This window comes from Silene latifolia, chromosome 3 (assembly GCF_048544455.1).
Source record: "Silene latifolia isolate original U9 population chromosome 3, ASM4854445v1, whole genome shotgun sequence".
NCBI lineage: Eukaryota > Viridiplantae > Streptophyta > Magnoliopsida > Caryophyllales > Caryophyllaceae > Silene > Silene latifolia.
The window spans coordinates 6,040,722-6,062,913 of record NC_133528.1 but is presented as its reverse complement, the minus strand read 5'-3'; positions in this window follow the sequence as shown (position 1 = coordinate 6,062,913).

The following is a 22,192-nucleotide window of genomic DNA, read 5'->3' as shown; positions in this document are numbered from 1 at the left end:
ACTGCACCAACCACGAATTTTTTTTCTTTCAATGATTCAACATAGTTGGACTTTTTTATCAACTTAAGAATATACTCCCTCTCATTCACTATAATGTTTCCCTTTCCCGAAACAGATTATTTAAGTAATGTTCCCCTTTCTTTTCTTTTTTTTGTAATTTTTACTCTTATTTTATTCATCCCTCTGTCCTATCACCAAATCCCACACAACTCTTTTACTCTTATTTTATTATTTTATTTAATGTTTTGGTTCCACAATTCTTTATTTAACTTCTAATTATTCATTCCTCTCTCCTATCACCAAACCCCACCCAACCCTTTCCTCTTTTTTATATAGTTTTCCTAAAGTATTGTGCCCATATGATATGAGAACATTATAGTGAATGAGAAGGAATATTTTACAAATAATCCTAATAGGTGCCCCGTGCAACGCACGAGCTTTCCAACTAGTCTATATATATAATAAAAAAGAAAGCTAAACTATCAACCATCAACTATATGTCTTATTTTAATTTCATAAGATAATTTTTAAATCACTCTCATGCAAACCTTTTACATTACATTTCTCCTTGCTCCATATTTATGTATGTAAAATCAATAACTCTATGATCTAAATACAAAATCTATATATCTAACTTAAAGGCATGCTAAATTACCTATCATAATCTACATGTCATATCTATACAATAATATAAAAGGCTATGCGACAACGTAGAATCACTAAGAAGCTTTCATTTGATAATATGTGACTAATTAATAATATTCATTCATAGAGTTAAGATAGAATACTTATTATCACGTTTATGACCCCTTATTCATCTCTAACTCTTCATTTTCTCTTTAGCTCTTCCTTTTCCTTTTTGATGATTCCTTTCTCCCCCTAAAATTTAACTCCTTATTTGATGATAAGTTAATATAAGTAAAGTCTTTAAAATCAGCACTTTTATTTTTTAGCCTCTTTTTCTAACCTTTTGGCATATTCATATGTTATTGAAACTTTCCATTGCATATAATTTTTATTAATCATTTGCATTTGTGAAAAAAATAAAGTTATATCATACATAAGATTTGTGTTTTATTTGGAATTGTTTAAATAACTTTTATTGATGTCAATTTGTATTTCTTACCTTGATTTATTTTAGCAGATAGAATGGTACAATTTTCTTATTATTGCAAAGCTGGATTGTGCAGTTAATTACGTTATACATAAGGTATGTTCTACGAGTTTTGTTTGTGTACTTTATATAAGCTTATTGTAAAATGCACATTTTTTTGTAATTTGTTCCACTAATATCGCTTTGTGGTAGATTTATTTTATACTATATTTATGTAAACCCTCTTACAAGATTAATTGAATTATCATTAAATGTATGTTTGTTTCTTATTCCATTTTTGTAGGTGATGCTTCATTTGTCTTCTCATAATATTAATATAGTGTGTTAAAAAAAACTACATGGGAAATGTGTAGGCAACAGAAGGATTTAGTTGAACAAAAACTTGATATCCGTTCTTGAACCATGTTCTAATGATATTAAAACTTATTTGGTACGTAATTGTCTCACTTGATATAAAAACCAAACATTTTAGTTTTTAATTCGAATTTAGAGGATCTTAGTAAATTGTTTTTTTTTATAACTCTGTTTTTGTAATAAAATAAAAAATACAATATAGTTAAAAGGCTACTTAAAACATCTAGTTTTAATTCACATGTCATTTTTATAGTATTGGTTAATATTAAGGCTACATCAGACTTATTTATTAAAATTATTCATAAAATTTACTAATTTTTTTTTGATAGAAATCATAATACCGATCATGATTTAAATTATAAAAATGAATTAACAATTTACTCTCATCATTTAAATCGTACAATTTATCCATCTAACTCTTCATTAACCATAGAGATAGTAGTTAAAAGGTCTTATATGTAGTAAATAAAAAGTCTAATAATTTGGATTATAAAGTTACTAATAATATTTTTTAGTGGAAACCATAAGATCATGTACTAAATTACAAAAATAAATTAAGAATTTACTCTCATTATTGAATTTAAATCGTAAAATTTATCCATATAAATCCTCATTAGTAATAAAGATAGTAGCTAAAAGGTCTTATATGTGGTAAATGAAAAATCCAATATAGCTTGGATTATAAAGCTTCACAATTTCTCATATTGTTACTTTTGATTTTTTTCAAAAACCATCTTAAATATTGTAATTAGCACACTTACGAAAAAGTGAAAAATAAGGTGTATATGTGCATGTGATTCAAACGTTCATAGTCTTCTTAAAAGTACTCCATATTTCTATCTTTTAAGATTTTAAAATTTTAAACGTTAAATAAGTTGTATAATTAGTTTTGTAATTAAGATGATGCTTATTTAATTTTAATTTTAATTTTAATTTTAACTATCTCAATTTGCAGATTATTGATTGTGAGGAGGCTATTAAAAAGTGGAGGTTACATGTTTGGATCTAAATGTGAAAAACGAAAACATATTTTTACTCTTTTAGTTGGCTTACAAAGTATCACCATTCATCATCGGCGAGATTCTCTATTTTACATGTATATTTTTGATAAAAAGTATAGATTTTGAGGAAAAGTTAAATTAATAGTATCCATTTAACTTTCTTAAAAAAACCTATCAGATATGTAACCGCGATCTTAGAGTGCTTTGTTTATCGACCTAACGACGCAGCCGTTTTTAGCTTAATCATTTATGACGTACATCATAAATATATAAAAATAACAAATTTGTAAAAAATTTAAACAAACATTTATAGTTATAAAATTAGATACATTAAATTGTTGACTACAAAATATTCATGAATAATATTAACATGTATTAAAATATATGGAAATAAAATTCAAATTAAAACTTCTATCTATATTACTATGATCATGAAAAATAATGTAAAAGAACTAAATATTTACAAATGTTTGGTTTATAGCTTATTCGCGATTAAAAAAATATTTTATATTTTAGTTAAAGATGGACGTCAACAAAAACAAATAAATGGAACAAATAGAACAAGTCCGCGATTTTCGCGGATACAAAACTAGTATAATATAAAAAGGCAAGCCTAAATATTAGCTTTCAACATTCACCTTTAAGACTATTAGAGCATGACCTATCGTCATTATTATTTAAAAAAATTGAAAAAATCATAACATTAAACACTAATTAAATCACAATAAATATTAGTATTTGTTTTTTTACAGTATTTGTTAAGAAAAATTAAATTTAAAATTAAAGACAATATATCTCATATTAAACACAAATATAATTCTCACTATAATCTTTCAAAATAATGCTAACCATTCAATCTACCTTGAATTATTGTTCACAAATAAAAATATAAAAAAAATCTATTTTGAATTTTTTTTAGGTTGAATTAATTACATAGCTAAACAAAATTGAAGACAATAACAATAATAACAATAATCGTGAGAAAACACTAATAAACGTAACAATATTCGTGGCAAAATATTAATAATCCACGGCAAACCTTTAGTAAATTGTAGAAAATATATATTGATAATATATTGACAATATATTATGGTAGTATAAGTATAGATTGATAAAAAAAAATTCTTACAGGTCCTTTTTGTCAATAGGTTAAGTGCGACCGCAAATCCGGGATTGTATAACACCACCAACGTGACAATACAGCTAACCCCGTGAATTTCACGGGTAATAGAACTAGTTCTCTCCCACTTACAAGTCACAATCACACAATTCACACACACTATTTACACAAGCCACAACAAGTAGCAGTAGCAGCTGTACCACCATTCCATTCACCATAGAAGAAAACACTTCGGTGAAATCTCCCCTTCTCCAAACAACAGCAACAACAAAAATTCCACATTCGCCAGAAACTACTCCCTTTTCACAACCGTCGTCGCCACGTCGACGTTCCTCCTTCTCCTTATCAACAAAAACTACTACCACCAAAACTCCTTTCATCCCCCATTGTTAATGACCAAGCTGCTTCCAGTTCTTCTAAATCTGTTCCTGTTAATTCTAATAAAATTCCTCATGGTTTTCTTCCTCATCAAATATTTCAAACTCAAACAGAAACTGCTACTCACGTCAAAAATTCATCTAAAACAACTCCTCCTCCCTCCAAGAAATTTACCGAACAACAAAAGAACTTTTTCAGAACTTGTCACTCAAATGCCTATTACTTATCCGCTAACAAAGAATATTACCTTCTCACCGAACAATCTCTTCCTACTTCCGGATGGTATCACCCATTTGGTCAATTCGGGTTGACTGATTTACAACTAAAAGACCTTACAAAACTCATCTTACTCCATGTTGAAGGTGTCACAAGTGATGATCAACTGAGCCCTCAATCATCCCTCGCTGCCATCGAAGAGCTCAAGTCAAACAACCTCATTCCCACCGTTGACGCTGCATTTCGAGCTCAGCTCAAACAAAATATGAAGAGGAATGTCAAACGATGTGGTTTGGGCGTATTCGGGTTCTTGGTTGCGGCTGTTACTTGGGCGGCTTATATACTCTTTCCTATGTTAATGAATAAAAAGCAGCCTTCCACATGAGCAACCACCTATTCAACCAATTATTATTATCAAAACAATTTTATTATTATTATTATTATTATTATTATTATTATTATAAAATAATTTTATTATTATTATTATTATTATTATTATTATTATTATTATTATCAAAACAATTTTACAATTATTATTATTATTAAAACAATTTTATTATTATTATTATTGAGATCAAAACAATTTTACTATTAATTTTATTATTATTATTATTATTATTATTATTATTATTATTATTATTATTATTATTATTATTATTATTATTATTATCATCGAGATCAAAACAATTATTATTATTATTATTATCAAAACAATTTTACAATTATTATTATTAATTTTAAAACAATTTTATTATTATTATTGAGATCAAAACAATTTTACTATTAATTTTATTATTATTATTATTATTATTATTATAAAAAATGAAAGGTTTACATGAAAGGTTTACATGAAATTTTACTATTAATTTTATTATTATTATTATTATTATTATTATTATTATTATTATTATTAACATTAACCTTATTAATTATTACTCCGCTTTATTTGGTAATCTTATGTTTATTAATCTGCTTTTTTTTAACTTGTTCTAGAGACGTTTACTACTTCGACATCTGTAAGAAATCAAGTTACTCTACTTCTTAATTAATGAAAATTAATGGATTCCTTAATGAAAAGGGTGTTTCTGTTCATTTTCTCACTGCCTGCCAATTTTTTTGAATTAAAATTGGAATTTCTGGAATTTAATTTAATCATTTTGATTTCTACAATTGAAATCATGAAAACGAAATTAATTCCGAGACTCCAAATGTTACCTTATGTAATTGATATATTGTTTAATTTTAAGCTATGTTATTCAGACTCGTCTACTCGTATCCGACAAAATACGTAGCGGAGTATCTGATACGGTTATTTTCTGCAAAATTTTCAATATTTTGGTCTAAAATGAAGTATCTAATTAAGTGTCGTATCGTATCTGACAAAATACATATCAAATACGAAATACGTTAACTAAGTGAAGTATCGTAGTAACATACTCGTAGTTTTTAAGTCATACATACAAATGGACTTGGCTAATAGGTTAAGCAGGTCGGGTTTGCTTCGGGTAAATGAACAAGAGATAAAAACTCATCTCAAGCTTTTCGGTCAATTAAAGTTAAGTTTTGTTGGATTAGTTTCGGGTTTTGTGGATTGGGGTCATTTTTGGGTCGGGTAAGTTATGGGTAAAAAAAACATAAGTTGGGTTGGGTCATATTCGGGTAATGTAGTTCGGATCAATCTCAGGTATCGAGTCAGTCTTTTCGGGTTGTTTTTATCCCGTCTAACCATATCATACTCCGTATTAGATCAATTGGTCTCCCTTGTGACGGGTTACCATTTGTGGCGGATATTTTGTGAGATAAAATGGTAACAAAATGGGTTAGTGGAGAAAGAGGACCACATGAATAGTGTTGCAGAGAGAGAAAAAGTGGGTACATTGTGAGGTAAAATGGTATCCGTCTTCAGCTTCTGACGGATATGTCATGTCTTCAATAAGAATTTGTGGTATTAGATTACCAAGACACTGTCACGTAATTATTTTTTTGTCTCTTTCTTCCGTTTCACAATTCACATGGCCCACCATGGGATTTGTTTTCAAATTTTTGCTGACCAAGGTGTTATGCGTGGAATACCAAAATTTAGTATCTTTGTCTTATTCTTATTCCTTCATTCAATCACTATTTTTCATCAAATATACTTCCTCTATTCAACTCCACTCTACCACTTTACTTTTTCACGTTTGACAACACGTATTTTACGCGGTAAATATCGTTAGCTACGTATTTGCAAAAATTATAAAAGTTAGATATTTTCAATGTACTCGTAAAGACGAATCAAACAAGATACCACATGAATATATTTTCACTTATGTATTAAGAGAAAATCGAGATTAAATGTGCATTTGTGAATAGTGTAGAAAATGGAAATAAGTAGAGTAGAGTTGAATAAGGGAAGTATTACGGTTACCTCATAGGAGTACTTATCTTTCTAATTTTTGAGTATATATGGTTTTTTTAGTATTTAAAATTTACAAGTTCTACAATAATTTTTTAATGGCAAAACTCAAAATTAATTGAATTTATAAATATAGTTTTTAAACAATGTTGTATTTTTGGCTTAATATTTAAATAAACGAACTCAAAAACTCCCTCTTATTCTACATAAACTTCCCGCTTCCCTTTTTCATCTATTCACAATACCTTCCTTATTTCCTTATTTAGTAAACTTTTATACTTATTTTAATCATCTTACCCACAACAATACCCCACCTCACCTCCACAACAATACTTATTTTAATCAACTTACTCCACAACAATATTTATTTTAATCACCCCACCCACAATAATACCCCACAATACCTTCCCTCTCTCCAATTATCAAACCCCACTACAATACTTTACCTTATTTTAATCCATCTCATTAATTCTAGTGCCCCCATGAATATAGAGGTTTATCTAGAAATCTAGAATAATAGGGAGTATTACATTAGTTGTTTGGAAACGAGAAAGGGAATTCACTTCCACCATATCCACCACCTCCACCAACATCACAAACCACCTTGTCCTACGCTACCAGGCAATTCGCTGCCATTGCCTCACCGTCGTATTGCCAACCCAGCCTCCCACTCCGTCATACACCCCTTAACCTAAACCTGAGACCAACCTAAAACCAACCTCCACCACCCACGAAACTCTCTCCCTCGTTGTAGTAAACACTAGATCTGGTGTTTTATTGTGGTTGGGGGATGCTTCGACAATGATGGGTTGTCGGGAAGAGAGGTTACCGACGAGGGAGGGAGTTCCGTTGGGGTGGGAGAGTTATTGAAAGTGTTGGTGTGATGTTTAGGGGTTGCGTATTGATAAGTATAATTTTAGTGTCATTTTACCCCATATTTAATCCTTTATTTGACTCGGTTTTTGTACCCTTCAATCGACTTAATAGTTCATTTAACTATTTTAATTAGTATTCCGGGTATAATTTCGGAGCAGTTATTGTGACCACGTGAGCTGCTAGAATGATGTCGTTGCTTGTCTCTTCCTTTCGCTCTTTCCTGTTTAAGATGAACAAACTGAGGGCTCGGCTTGGGGCCGAACGTACTCACTCCGACGCTCAAGTCAGTAAACTTAGAGAGATAAGTTGTATGTTACTTGGCAAAGTATATTGTAGAGAGATAAGGGAGTTTATACCAGATTAAGGTGATATTCAGATAGTTTTGGGATAGTTTTTCGATCCTTTTCTCAATAAAAGAAGTGGAGTATTTATAGACTTTCACCTTTTGTCACGTAGTGGCCAAGTGGCCAAGTGGCAGAGCAGGTGGAAAGACTATCTTACCCTCGGCCGAGGGACCCATGGCAGGCCGGCAGGCCTCGTTGACTCCATGCCGAGGGGACGGGATGTGAGTACGCGGATATGCCTCTCGGCGGCTAGTTGCCGAGCCGAGACCCAAGTGACAGGCCGACAGGCTGCGTCGGTTAGGCTGTTGATATGTTGACTTGCTGTCTTTTAGCTTTGACCTTGCTCAATATGTTGACTCGGTCAGCGGGTGCAGAATATGCCCCATCAATTTGCCCCCAGCGTAGTCTATGCCGTGGTATGGACCTTCGATGAGTGTTGACCGTATTCTGCGCAAGATGAACTTCTCCTTCGGCTTCTTCTTCCTCGGCTTGGTTCTGTTCAGGCCGTACCATATCCCCCCTCCACATGGTTGTGTAATGGACATCCAATGTGGAAAAGGAAATGGCGCTGGCCGAGACCAAGGTTGAGAGTGCCGTGTGCTTTTGATTGCCTCCGGTCGGTGCCGCCAAGCTTGGTTGATCAGATGGCCGTTGGGAGGTAGATACCAAGGAGCGTGTCAAAGAAGATTGGTAACTGTTATGTCGATTGACATTCCGTGGCTGCATGCTTGACACGTGGTTTGGTGCTGATTGGTGGACGCTTAATGGGTTTCGCTCTGATTGGTCCATTGAATGGGCTTTGCTCTATAAATAGAGCAGTGTGCCCCTCATTTTGACCATCAAACTTCATTTCTTCAAAAAAATTTCTCTCTCTAGTTTTTTTCGAAGAGTTTCTTTCTCTCTCTAATTTCCGAAGCGTTACTCGGCGTAACACTTTCTTCCAAGGTAAACAAACAAATTTTTCCTAAATTTTATTTGCTAAGTAATTTGTTGTCACCATGTCTTCTGCTGATGCTCAACCCAGTACCTCTGCGCCGGGGGGCGAACCGTCGCGTCCTCATGAACAAGAGCCACTGGTTGTCACCCCGATAGGGTTTGGGGGTCCCAAGTCGCCTTCTCCTGAAATTGATGAGAAATTTTTGGAGGGTTTTGATGATGATGATGAGGCGACCCAATCTGATTCGGAGAGGCCGCATCTCTTGTGGCACGGCGACGGCAAAGGCCGCTTTTTCAATCAGTGGCTAATTTCTTTCGGCGGCCAGCAGTGTATGGCTGATAAAGTAAATTGGGTGTTGCTGCTTATTTTCTTCCCTGACGATTACGGCACTGACCGTGGCCGAGGTAACTGCTAGATATAGATATAGCGTCTCCCCAAAGATCGGCCAGGACAGGGCCTCGGCAGTGTCGAAGGTGAGCTTTCGCCTTGCCTGAAAGCTGTGCTCTGTTGCTCTGTTGCTCCCCCCAAAAGTTTTTATTCCCTTTCGCATCAGAAAAACGGAGTGCTCTTGTCGGCCGACCGAGAGATGAAGCGGGCAAGAGCCGCCATCCTCCCGGTCAGCGTCATAACCTCTTTTCGGTTTCTCGGCTCCGGCAGGTCTAGTATTGCTTGGACTTTCTCTGGATTGGCATCAATTCCCCTAGCGCTGACAAGCACGCCGAGGAACTTACCTGCCCGGACACCGAAGTTACATTTCTTCGGGTTAAGCTTCATTCTATATTTCCTTAGTGAACAAAATGTCTCGCTCAAATCGGCCAAGTGCTCGCTGTCAGACTTGTTTTTTACAATAGCATCGTCGACGTAAGCCTCGATGTTTCGCCCTTTTTGATCTTGAAACACTTTGTCCACCAATCTGGTGTAAGTTGCGCCAGCGTTCTTCAAACCGAACGACATCATTTTATACATGTATGTGCCGTGTATGGTGATGAATGCGCACTTAGGCATGTCTTCCTCGGCCATGAATACCGATGGTACCCGAGAAGGCGTCTAGCGTGCTCGGCAAGATAGTGTAGCCTGCCGTTGCGTCAATTAAACTATCTATTCGAGGCAAGGGATAACAATCTTTGGGGCACGCTTTATTAAGATTGGTAAAATCAACGCACATCCTCCACGCCCCCGACGATTTCCTCACCATTATAACGTTTGCTAGCCACTCAGGGTAAGTACAAGGCAGGATAAAGCCCGCCTCTAGTAATTTGTCTACTTCAGCTTTGATGGCCTCATCCTTCTCGGCCGAGGAGTTCCTCATCTTCTGCTTGACAGGGCGAGCGGTGGAGAGTACGTTCATCTTGTGAACGATCACCTCCCGGCTCACGCCTGACATCTCGGCTGCTGAGTATGCGAAGACATCTTTGTTCTTCCTCAGCAGGTCTAGGAGATCGGCTCTGAATTTTGGCTCCAGGTCGGCACCGATAGTTACGGTGCGCTCTGGGTCAATTTTCACTTCCTCGGTCTGGGCTCCTTCGACCATGCCGACGTTAGTATCCATCCGTTCGCCCTCCTGCCGTAAGGATGGGCTCTTTCCTTTCTCCGATTTCTTTGCCACTTTGAGGGATTGCATGTTGCACCCTCTGGCAGATACTTGGACATTGACAATTTCGTCTCTTTCGTCCTTTGAGACGAGCTTTTGTGCTTCCCCCCGGTCCGAGACGTACATCAATGTCAGGGCCCGGATGGACATCAGAGCATCGGCCTCGCTCAAAGTGACCCGGCCTATGAGAACATTGTAGGCCGACGAACCATCAATAACCACGAACTCGGATAAAACATTTTTGGCCGCATCCGCTTGGCCGAACATCACCGGCAGTTGATAAGGTTATTTCAGTCGTTGGCCTTAATCAAAGTAAACCTAAACTACTACTAACAAAATAGCTAGCGGTAAGTCAGGGTGGAATCCACAGGGAGGCGGTGATTATCTAGTTTGTTTATATTTAAATCTGTCTTAAAGTAACCAATTGTGGGGGTTTGTTTTGTTTGTATGCTAACCAACTAATTGCAAGTAATTTAAAGGGCAAATAACAATAATGTTAAAGGTCTAGGATTTCCGGTTCACTAGGTCAATTAGAAAGGGGAAATTGATTAATTGCTAGTGAAATCGTTTAAGTTGCCGTTTGATTATTGTTCTTATTCTAGTTAATTAACTTAGGCCTGAGTTGTTAATTAGTGTAGCGAATTAATCCTTGGATTTGACCCTGACTTACCGCTAGCTATTTTGTTAGTAGTAGTTTAGGTTTACTTTGATTAAGGCCAACGACTGAAAAAACCTTATCAAATTTGGCGCCGTTGCCGGGGAGGCAACAATTTGTCTGTTTGTTTTTGTTTAGTTTGTCTTTTGTCTCAGGGAACATCAGTTCCTTGAGACCGTTCTAATGTTTTCCATCGAGTTTCTACAGGATAAAGATGAGAACTTCCATGATTACATGCTTAGATGGAATGATTGGATTCGTTCCCATAATTATGAGGCTAAAATTCCACGGCTTACTATGTGCCTTACCATCATAAAAGGTATGAACAGACAAACCCAAGCCTACATTGACTCCATAGGTATGGGAGATTTTGGTGGTAAGAATATTGAAGATGTCCTTTCTTTCTTTGAATGGCTTACTATTGAATGCATTAAACCCACTTTTTCATTTCAGTCATACATGGATGAGGGTGTGGGTGAGACCATAGAAACCGTTTTAAAGAATGAAAAGGATATTGAGGGAAACATAGAGGATGAGACCATATGCTCAGTTGATAACCCCTTCTTTGACGACAATCTAGAACCCCTCTATGACGATTTTACAGACAGTGAGTCACATGAGGAAGACTTGACAGACCCCTTAGATTACCCCTTTTATGATGAGTCTTGGGATCCAGAGAGTGAGGATGCGCGATTCGAAGATCTTGAGGTTAAATGGGACTCATGTGACGATATGTTAACTCTTTCTTTGGATACTTCCCTTTCAGTTGTTGAATTTGATTCTAATTTTGAGTCTAGTGAGGTTCATTTTATTACATCTGTGAAGAATGCATATTTTGATGTTTCTGATGTTGAAGATGATATTGATGAATACTCTACACAAGGGCCCCCTACTAAGGACCCTTCAGATGCTTTGATATGTTTTGAGACATGTGCAGGTGAATCTCCCATTTGGAAAGCTGAGTTGGATGCTTTAGAGGCTGAAATATATGGGATAGAGCCTATTAAAAAGGGGAACGAGAAGGTATATGAGTCAATGAATATTCCTAGCATGGTAGAGGTAATATATTCTTTTGCCACCGATTCTGACATTAGGAGTGGTAGACCTCCTGACCAAGAGGTAATTGTTGACGATAATTTCATGAGAATTACTGGTGTAGTGAGTGATAAATTACCTCGTATGACCTCTACTTTGTGCTTTCATACTCCATACTCTTTTGGTTGGACTAACAATTTGATGCGGTTTTGCTATAATTGTCATCAAATATTTGATATGCTGAGACGGTCTTTAACATTGATTTTATATGCTCCTGTTATATCTTGGTGCTACTTATGCTTTTGTGTAGCACATGCGCAGATTTATGATCGACTCTTAAGAGCTTTGAGCTGTTTTGATTGTTCCCACTTGCGGGTAATTAATATATAAAGAAAGGACGAAGACGGCAACAGGTGCCTCGATCGAGTGGCATAGGGCTCGATCGAGTCACCACGTTTTGGGTTTATTCATAGCCAGACGATTATAGGAATTGCGCGGATGATTATTTTCCCCTGTTTTGCAGCTGGTTTGGGGGAATTTCTTAGCTCTTACCCGGTATTCTCTTCCCTTGTACCTTCTTTACTTGTATTATCTATTTCTTTTCCTTTCCTTCTGTTAGTTGTGTCCTTTAGGTTGCTGGATTTGTGTGTGATTTCTATGTTGTAGGCGTCACAATGAGGACACTGTGACATTTAGGTTTGGGGGAGGAGTTTATTTATTTTGTGTGCTTTATTTATGTTGTGTGCTATTTTATCAAAAATCCATAAAAATTAAATATTTTATAAAATACAAAAACATGTTTTTCCTTTGTTTTAGGTCGAGTCTTGGTGAATTGAATAACAATGATGTTAAATTGCATTGTTTTTGCATTTGAATCCCATTTAGTTGTTCATGTACATTGTTTTGACTCGTTAGCCATGAAAACAAAGCTTATAATTCAAGTCTTTACCGTATTGACATGCCTTATATTGATTAGATTTGACACAATTATGTTGGTAAACTACTTAAATTTTGAGGTCTATAGAGCTTCCAAGGCCAGGAACATCAATAAACTGGTCTCACTGTCAATTAGGCTTGAGTGTGGTTTCTCCTTGTGGAATGTGTAATATCAAATTGCATAAGTGTGACATTGATTTCTTGATACTTCTATTGCTTTCATTTGACTAAGTACATGTGGATAGGCGATTCTTATCGTTCAAATAAGCCTTACAATTGCCTTTTTGTTAGCCCGTTTGAACCCTTGTAGCCAATCTTAAATTACATCCTATTAGCTACAATCCAAGAATTTGCCTACCTTTTTCGGACAAATCAGCTTGCTTGTTTATCATGTTTATTTTGCTATTATGGTTGGGATGGGACTTATTGTTGTCATGTGGGTATAGCAAAATACTTTTAGCGATTGTGTTGTATCCTTGTGTTGGAAAAAGAAAAATATGAAGCAAAAGAAAAAAAAAGAAAAGAAGAAAGAAAAAATCAAAAAATAGAAAAAAAGGAAAGAAAAGAAAAAAGATTGCTTCATTTGGTTTTGTCAAGGATCAAAAGGATGGTTGTTAGAGTCTAATGCATAATTGGAGAGTAGTTTGTTAGCTCTCATATGTTGTAAAGTTGAGATCATTTCTCTAAGTTGGGTTCATTTATTATCAAAGATTTGGTTTTTGTTTTGGTTAGCGCTGCGACTACCGTCTTAGCTCCACATATCCATAACGTGCTTTGGCACAAACCATTTCTACCCCTTTAACCCATTGTCCACCCTTATTGTCCTTGATACATGTACTTTTGTCTGCATATGGTGATTGCATATTAGTTGGGGAAATCCTTATCACATTAGATTGCATGCATGTTTCATAAGTTGAGTGAGTGTTTCTACTTCTTTCTATCTTCACATATAACTCACCCTATATACTTATGAGTGCATGAGTGAATCCGCGAGAATCCGACTAATTTGTCTTGCAAGATCGAAAGGTATTTGGCATTTGTATCTAGTATGGTGACTTGAGACTTGAGCTACGTTTTCTATTTCCTGTACCTTTGAATTTGTTTTATTGGTACACTTTAGTCATTGCTTTGTTACAAATACGGATAGCTTGGGATTTGTATGTGCATTAAACATTAGCTCTGAGTCGTTTATTCGCCATTTGTATGATTGCCTTTTGTATTGTGTATTGCTTTGCTTGAGGACAAGCAAAGAGATGGTTTGGGGGAGTTTGATGAGTCATAATTATATACATATTTATGCCTCCCCTTAATTGCTTTTGATACGGTTTTCGTGCTAGTTTATAGCATTTACATGCCTTTTAAGTTAGAATGTCGATACTTCCGCCTTTTGATGTTTAATGCAGGAATGATGCATTTGAGGAGCAAAGGAATGAAATGGGCATCGCGGAGTGAGAATGAAGGGATACATGAAGCATGGCACGAGAATCCATAAGAACGAAGGAAGAGAAGTTAAGAAGAAAACACGAAGAAAAGAGCTTCTTATTACAAGTGCCTACTTTGAAGAGCCATATCTCGAGTTTTACAACATATTTTCAAGTGATTCTAATTGGAGGTGAAAGCTTATCCTCTTAGCTTTCCAACGCCGCGAAAATCGCTTGTTTGTGACAAGTAACGAAGAAATGGCGGCCGTTTGAAGTTCAGTGCGCGAAGCAGGAAATTGGTGCCTCGATCGAGTCAAACTTGGCTCGATCGAGGAACTTCATGCTCGATCGAGTCACTCTCGACTCGATCGAGGAACCTTCCAGTTTTATAATTCCCGCAACTTTCCTTAAGTCGGTTATGTATTGCTATAAATACCAAAACTCGTACCCTAGGTTATTTTATGCTTTATTTTCAGTAGGTTTAATATAGCTACCTTAGAAAACTCTCTCAAATACTTAGTTTAGTTTATTTATTGTTCTTACTTCCGGATCTAGCTATTTACGGTATTGTTCTTAATCTTTCCTTTATTATTAATCATTTACTTCATTGTTCATCTTTTATGCTTGCAATCATGTTTCTTATTATTGTTATTGTTGTTCTTCTTTCTATTATGCGTAGCTAAATCTCTTATCTAGGGTGAAAGGGGATCTAGGTTGTTAGAAAAGGGATTATTATGAATTGATTGTTAAATTGCTCTTAATTGTTGTTTGATTATCGTACTACTTCTAATTAGTTAATTACTGATCAGAATTGATTAATTAGTCTTGCATAAACTAGGATTATCACCGACCGGGTTAAGACTAGTATAGGCCACGATAATTGAATAGAGATAATTTAATGATAGCGACCGCATGTTAAATTAGATCTAAAAGAAATATTGAATCGACCGATCATATGACTTTCAACAATATACATTGCTCAATCAATGAATTAAATTCTACCCTTTGACGACGACCTAGTGAACCCGATCCCTAGACCTTTTAATATTATTGTTATTCATCTTTTATTTACTTGCAATTAGTTGATTAGCATACAAACAATCAAACCCCCAAAACTGGTTACCTTAAGACGGAATTAAATATAAACAAATTAGATAATCACCGCCTCCCTGTGGATTCGACCCTGACTTACCGCTAGCTATTTAGTTGATTAGGTTGGTTCCTCGATCGAGTCGAGAGTGACTCGATCGAGCATGAAATTCCTCGATCGAGCCAAGGTTGACTCGATCGAGGCACCAATTTCCTACTTCGCGCACTGAATTTCAAACGGCTGCCATTTCTTCGTTACTTGTCAGAAACAAGCGATTTTTGCGGCGTTGGAAAGCTAAGAGGATAGGCTTTCACCTCCAATTGGAATCACTTGAAAATATGTTGTAGAACTCGAGATATGGCTCTTCAAAGTAGGCACTTGTAATAAGAAGCTCTTTTCTTCGTGTTTTCTTCTTAACTTCTCTTCCTTCGTTCTTATGGATTCTCGTGCCATGCTTCGTGTATCCCTTCATGCCCACTCTGTGATGCCCATTTCATTCCTTTGCTCCTCAAATGCATTATTCCTGCATTAAACATCAAAAGGCGGAAGTATCAACATTCTAACATAAAAGGCATGTAAATGATATAAACTAGCACGAAAACCGTATCAAAAGTAATTAAGGGGAGGCATAAATATGTATATAATTATGAGTCATCAGCAGTCTGATTGACCCCAGTGGTACCAGGCCGACCCCAGAGAAGCTGTACAGCGGGTTAGTGCAGGGGCTCAGGTCTTCAATCTTCAGACCGAGATTGAGAAAGCACTCCCTGAACATGATGTTCGTGTAGGAGCCTGTGTCAATCAGGCACCTTTTGACCAAGTGGTTGGCTATGTCCAGGTGGACGACAAGCGGGTCGCTGTGCGGGGCAACGACTCCTTCGTAGTCCTTTCTTCCGATGGTTATATCGGGGACGGTGGAAGCGGGGATCGCTGTGGTGGGCACAAAGTTGATGGCTTGGTAAAGCTCATTTAGGAGCCGTTTGTGCCCATTAGCTGACCCACCGTTCTCGTTTCCTCCGATGACAACCTAGATCACTCCCATCCGCTGGAATACTGATTTTCTATTCGCCCCGTCGGAGCTTGTTTCTGGGCCTCCAGCTACATACTTGCTGAGGGCCCCCTTTCGGATTAGCTCCTCGATGGCGTTCCTCAGATGCCGACAGTTGTCGGTCTTATGGCCGGTCTGGCCGTGGTATTCGCAAAACTGGCTAAGGTCACCGTCCCCCCTCGCCTTGGGGGGCCTTGCCCATTTCTGCCCTTCATTCTTGCTTAGGGCAAATACCTCGGCCGGTGATTTGACCAGGGGGGTGAGACTGCTGTACCGCTTCGGGGTGTATGGTCCCGAACTCCCCCCGGCGCCCGCCGAGTGCTGTTTCCTATTGAATCTCTCGGGCCGTGACCGATTCCCGTCACGGCGTCCTTCATCTACGTTATCCCGGCGGCTTCTCCTCTCTGGGTGCCCAGCTTCACTGTGGCCCACCCAGGTTTTGTGATAGTCCTCCACCTTTATTGCTCGGTCGGCCATCTTTCTGGCGGAGTCCAGGTTGAGGTCTTCGCACTTGATTAGCTCGTTTTTGAAATCGCCTTTCGGGAGGCCTTTCATTAGCGCGAAGGCCGCCAGTTCGGTGTTCAGCTCACGTATCTGCTAAACCTTAGCATCGAACCTTTTGACGTAGCTCCGGAGAGACTCGTCCTCCCCCTGTCGTATAGTTAGGAGATCTGATGTCTCCACGGCCCTTCGCTTGTTGCAAGCGTACTGGGCTATGAAGTTGACTCTCAGGTCGGCATAACAGTATACCGAGCCATTAGGTAGCCCCTTGTACCAACTCTGTGACATCCCATGCAGGGTCGTTGGGAAGACTCGGCACCACACCTCATCAGGCTGTTCCCATACCGACATGTACGACTCGAAAGCCTCGGCATGGTCGGTTGGGTCGCTATCCCCTTTGTAAGATAGGGGCGGCAGCTTCAGTTTAGTCGGCACAGGGACTTCGAGGACATAGGCACTGAGGGGCTGTCTGACCATGTGTCGAATGACACGCGGCGATCAGCTCCTCGCACCATGAGTCCGGCTTACCTCCCTCTGGCGGGAAGGGCTTCTTGCCCGACTCTGGTGAGTCAGACTTCTTTCATTCCTTCGGGGCGGGCCTCGTTGTTGCCGCGGCGACGCTGTCCTCCCGCGAGTGGGGGAAGGACTTTGGTCTGCCACTGGCACCACGGGCTCCGCTGGCGTTTTAGTACGCCCAACTCCTTGCATTGCTCCGGACAAGTTGTTCGGGATCACTCCATGGGCCCTGGTCACCTGTGGAGGCGCTGCCGCCCCTGTCGCCGTGACAGGGGTTACCGGCGTACCACCCATCAGGTCCAGGAATATCTTCAATTTGGACGCATCGACCACATGTCCCATGACAGTGACTTGGCCGGTCGACAACGGTGTTTCTGGCTCTCTTGGCATCCCGTACTTCACCGGCTCAATGACTCGGTCGGTGGGGGACTGCCCGATCTCAGAATTAGGGAACGTGTCATCCTGGAAGTATGCAGTTTCTTCACCAACAGTTTCTTGTTGTTTTGACATCTTCTTAGCTCTTTGAATGGTTTTAGGTTTTTCAAACTTTTTTTTTTAAGGTAGGTGACTAACTTTTTGTAAGGTTTCCCCACAGACGGCGCCAATTGTTCCGGGTGTAATTTCGGAGCAGTTATTGTGACCACGTGAGCTGCTAGAATGATGTCGTTGCTTGTCTCTTCCTCTCGCTCTTTCCTGTTTAAGATGAACAAACTGAGGGCTCGGCTTGGGGCCGAACGTACTCACTCCGACGCTCAAGTCAGTAAACTTAGAGAGATAAGTTGTATGTTACTTGGCAAAGTATATTGTAGAGAGATAAGGGAGTTTATACCAGATTAAGGTGATATTCAGATAGTTTTGGGATAGTTTTTCGATCCTTTTCTCAATGAGAGAAGTGGAGTATTTATAGACTTTCACCTTTTGTCACGTAGTGGCCAAGTGGCAGAGCAGGTGGAAAGACAATCTTACCCTCGGCCGAGGGACCCATGGCAGGCCGGCATGCCTCGTTGAATCCATGCCGAGGGGACTGGATGTGAGTACGCGGATATGCCTCTCGTCGGCTAGTTGCCGAGCCGAGACCCAAGTGACAGGCCGACAGGCTGCGTCGGTTAGGCTGTTGATATGTTGACTTGCTGTCTTTTAGATTTGACCTTGCTCAATATGTTGACTCGGTCAGCGGGTGCAGAATATGCCCCATCAATTTGCCCCAAGCGTAGTCTATGCCGTGGTATGGACCTTCGATGAGTGTTGAGCGTATTCTGCGCAAGTTGAACTTCTCCTTCGGCTTCTTCTTCCTCGGCTTGGTTCTGTTCAGGCCGTACCATATCCCCCCTCCACATGGTTGTGTAATGGACATCCAATGTGGAAAAGGAAATGGCGCTGGCCGAGACCAAGGTTGAGAGTGCCGTGTGCTTTTGATTGCCTCCGGCCGGTGCCGCCAAGCTTGGTTGATCAGCTGGCCGTTGGGAGGTAGATACCAAGGAGCATGTCAAAGAAGATTGGTAACTGTTATGTCGATTGACATTCCGTGGCTGCATGCTTGACACGTGGCTTGGTGCCGATTGGTGGACGCTTCATGGGCTTCGCTCTGATTGGTCCATTGAATGGGCTTTGCTCTATAAATAGAGCAGTGTGCCCCTCATTTTGACCATCAAACTTCATTTCTTCAAAAAATTTTCTCTCTCTAGTTTTTTTCGAAGAGTTTCTTTCTCTCTCTAATTTCCGAAGCGTTACTCGGCGTAACACTTTCTTCCAAGGTAAACAAATAAATTTTTCCTAACTTTTATTTGCTAAGTAATTTGTTGCCACCATGTCTTCTGCTGATGCTCAACCCAGTACCTCTGCGCCGGGGAGCGAACCGTCGCGTCCTGATGAACATGAGCCACTGGTTGTCACCCCGATAGGGTTTGGGGGTCCCAAGTCGCCTTCTCCTGAAATTGATGAGAAATTTTTGGAGGGTTTTGATGATGATGATGAGGCGACCCAATCTGATTCGGAGAGGCCGCATCTCTTGTGGCACGGTGACGCCTGCTCGATCAATCCTGATCGCGTTTGGACAAACAAGTTCGCCTCTGTCTCCGGGCCAGAACTTTTTGAAGATCATTACTCTTTCGGCAGGGGGTATAGAATTGTTGTCCCTGAGGGTGATCAGGCAGTCTGTTGCCCCCCCGAAGGTTGCATCGGCGTGTACATCAGACACCTGGAGTATGGGCTCCGGTTTCCTCTTAATGAACACATCGCGGCCATAATTAAAGCTATGAATGTCGCCGTGGCACAACTGCATCCGTTGGCCATTAGGACTATTATTGGCTTTGTATGGGTTTGTTTGTTTAAGGGGGAGGTCCCAACGGTGAACCTCTTCCGTCGGCTCCACCATCTTTGGCAGACTACCCTAGGTGGCACGGGGTGGTACAGCATACAGACCGAGCCGGGTTATGCGACCGTCACCAAGCTGACATCTTGCAAGGATTGGAAGGGGCGGTGGGTATACGTCGAGGTTCCGGAGGACTATCCACTGCCCCGGTCCTTCCAAAGCCGCGTCAATTTGCGGTGTGAGAGTAAGGGGGAGCATGATAGATATGTCTCCCGTAATAAAATCAAGATGGACGCCATGAAGGTCTATCTTAAGGATGACGAAGTGCGGGACATGAGCATGTTCGAGGCGACGAAGGATGGCACTCTGAAGGGGTGGATGCCTCCGACGCAGATCGTCCTTCAAGACGAGCCGCTTTGTCACGTCGGCCTCATACCGGCCCTCCGCCAGGGTGAGTAGGGTCGGTGTGAGGCCCCTCTTTTTATGCTTCGATGTTTTAGCCTCGGTTTACTTCTTTTGCTTAACTGTTGCTTTGTTTCTTGCAGATCGCTTCGGTCAGGATCTTTCTGTCTCCTTCCTAAAAAGGCTAGGACTTGACCAGGATAGGAGAGTCGTTGAGCTGCATCCATGGCCGCGCCGCGTGATCGCAGACCGGCTCCGCACGAGCTAATGGAGCAGGCGTTGAAAGCTATGGATGTGGGGGCGGCTCAGGCAGAGATTGGCGGTAACGTGCCGCGCCGGAGACCAAAAACAACGTCTACGGCGGCCACAGCGTCAACTCCAGCCCAATCTTCAATCCCCGTAGTCCAAAAGGAGCAGGTGGTCGTCGATGTTGATGAGGACGTCACCGTTGTGGAGGGTCCTCCTCCTTCAAATAAGAGAAAAGAGGCAACGCCTGCTGCTGCTGTAACGCCCCGTAATTTCGGACCGTTAATATATTTCGGAAGTAATTTATTAATCAAGTAAAATTTAATATTAATGTATTTGAAGTAATAATAATTTAAAGAAATATAATTTTATTATATTTTGAAGAAAAGTATTTATTTTGATAGTTTCGAAATGTTTAAAAATAGTTTAAACCGTGTAAAAACCTTTTATTTCGAAATAAGGGCATATCGGGGAAAAATGACAACTCTTTTGAAAATTGTGTAAACGAATTTGGAAATGGGTCGTATGAGTGTTCAATTTTCTTGTAATCTCGTGTTTAAGAACTTTGGTCTTGTCGGAATTTGCGTTTGACAAACGGTTTTAATTATTATCGAAACGAGCCAAAACCGACTCGTAAAATCCCGACTAAACCCGCACCTTTCCTCCTTTCCTCTCCCTTTCACGCGGCACCTCCCCCTTCCCCTTCATTTTTCTGATTTTTCTTTTGTTCTTCTTCCTTAACATTCCCAATCACCAAAAACCACCATTTAACTTACTTTTCAAGCTAAAATCGCCATAACTCACTCGTTTCTACTCGGATTTTCGCAAAATTTACATTTCCGGAATCCTCTCGTCGAGATCTACAACCTAGTATGTTTTAATTTCGGTTTTCTTGAAGTTGTTTTAAGACGAATTTTGGTGAATTTCGGTATTTATACTTATTTATTGTGTTTTTATTGTTTATTTAGGTGAAGAATTGGAAGACGAGTTTGGGGACTCGTATATTGTCGAAGATAGCGGATAGTTGCTAGTTAGGGTTTGGGTTTTAAGGTGCTAATTGCTCATTTTCTAGCTTAAGGTAACATATTTCGAGTTACTCGACGAATAATCGTCACATTCCTTGTTGTTTTTGTATGTTTTGTGATTTTTGTTGAGTAGTAAATTTTCACATGTTTAAAATGGTTGCATGCATGTCATTTGTTAGATTAAATTCTCATAATAGTATGGAAATGATATGGGAACGATTAGATAATGCTTAAAACGAGTTAAAATGAAGAAAAACGGAAAAAAAAGGAGTAGGGGTGGCGGCAGCAGGCCGGCAGGCCCACGGCTGGCCCGGGTCAGCCCATTGCTTGTTTCACGGTTTTCTATGCTTTGTTCGTCATTTTAGGTTCATTAATGATATAATTAGAATAAGTGACATATGGTTAAGCTTAGGAAATAAATCATAATAGTAGTTAAAAATTATGGTAATGGTAAAAAAATTATGTTATATTGATAGTTATCACATGTTAGGATAGTTTACAAAATGAATTTTATAGCGATAATTGTAATGTTTTGATGATTGTGCCAAAAACTGAGCCTTAGTCCCTTTGACTGATTCGATGTCAGTCAATTGAGTGATTGGTCAGCCGCAATTTAACCCGTACCTGTCGCAGGGCTGGGGTTGCGGGTAAAAATTCGGTTGAATGAATTAGATAATCGG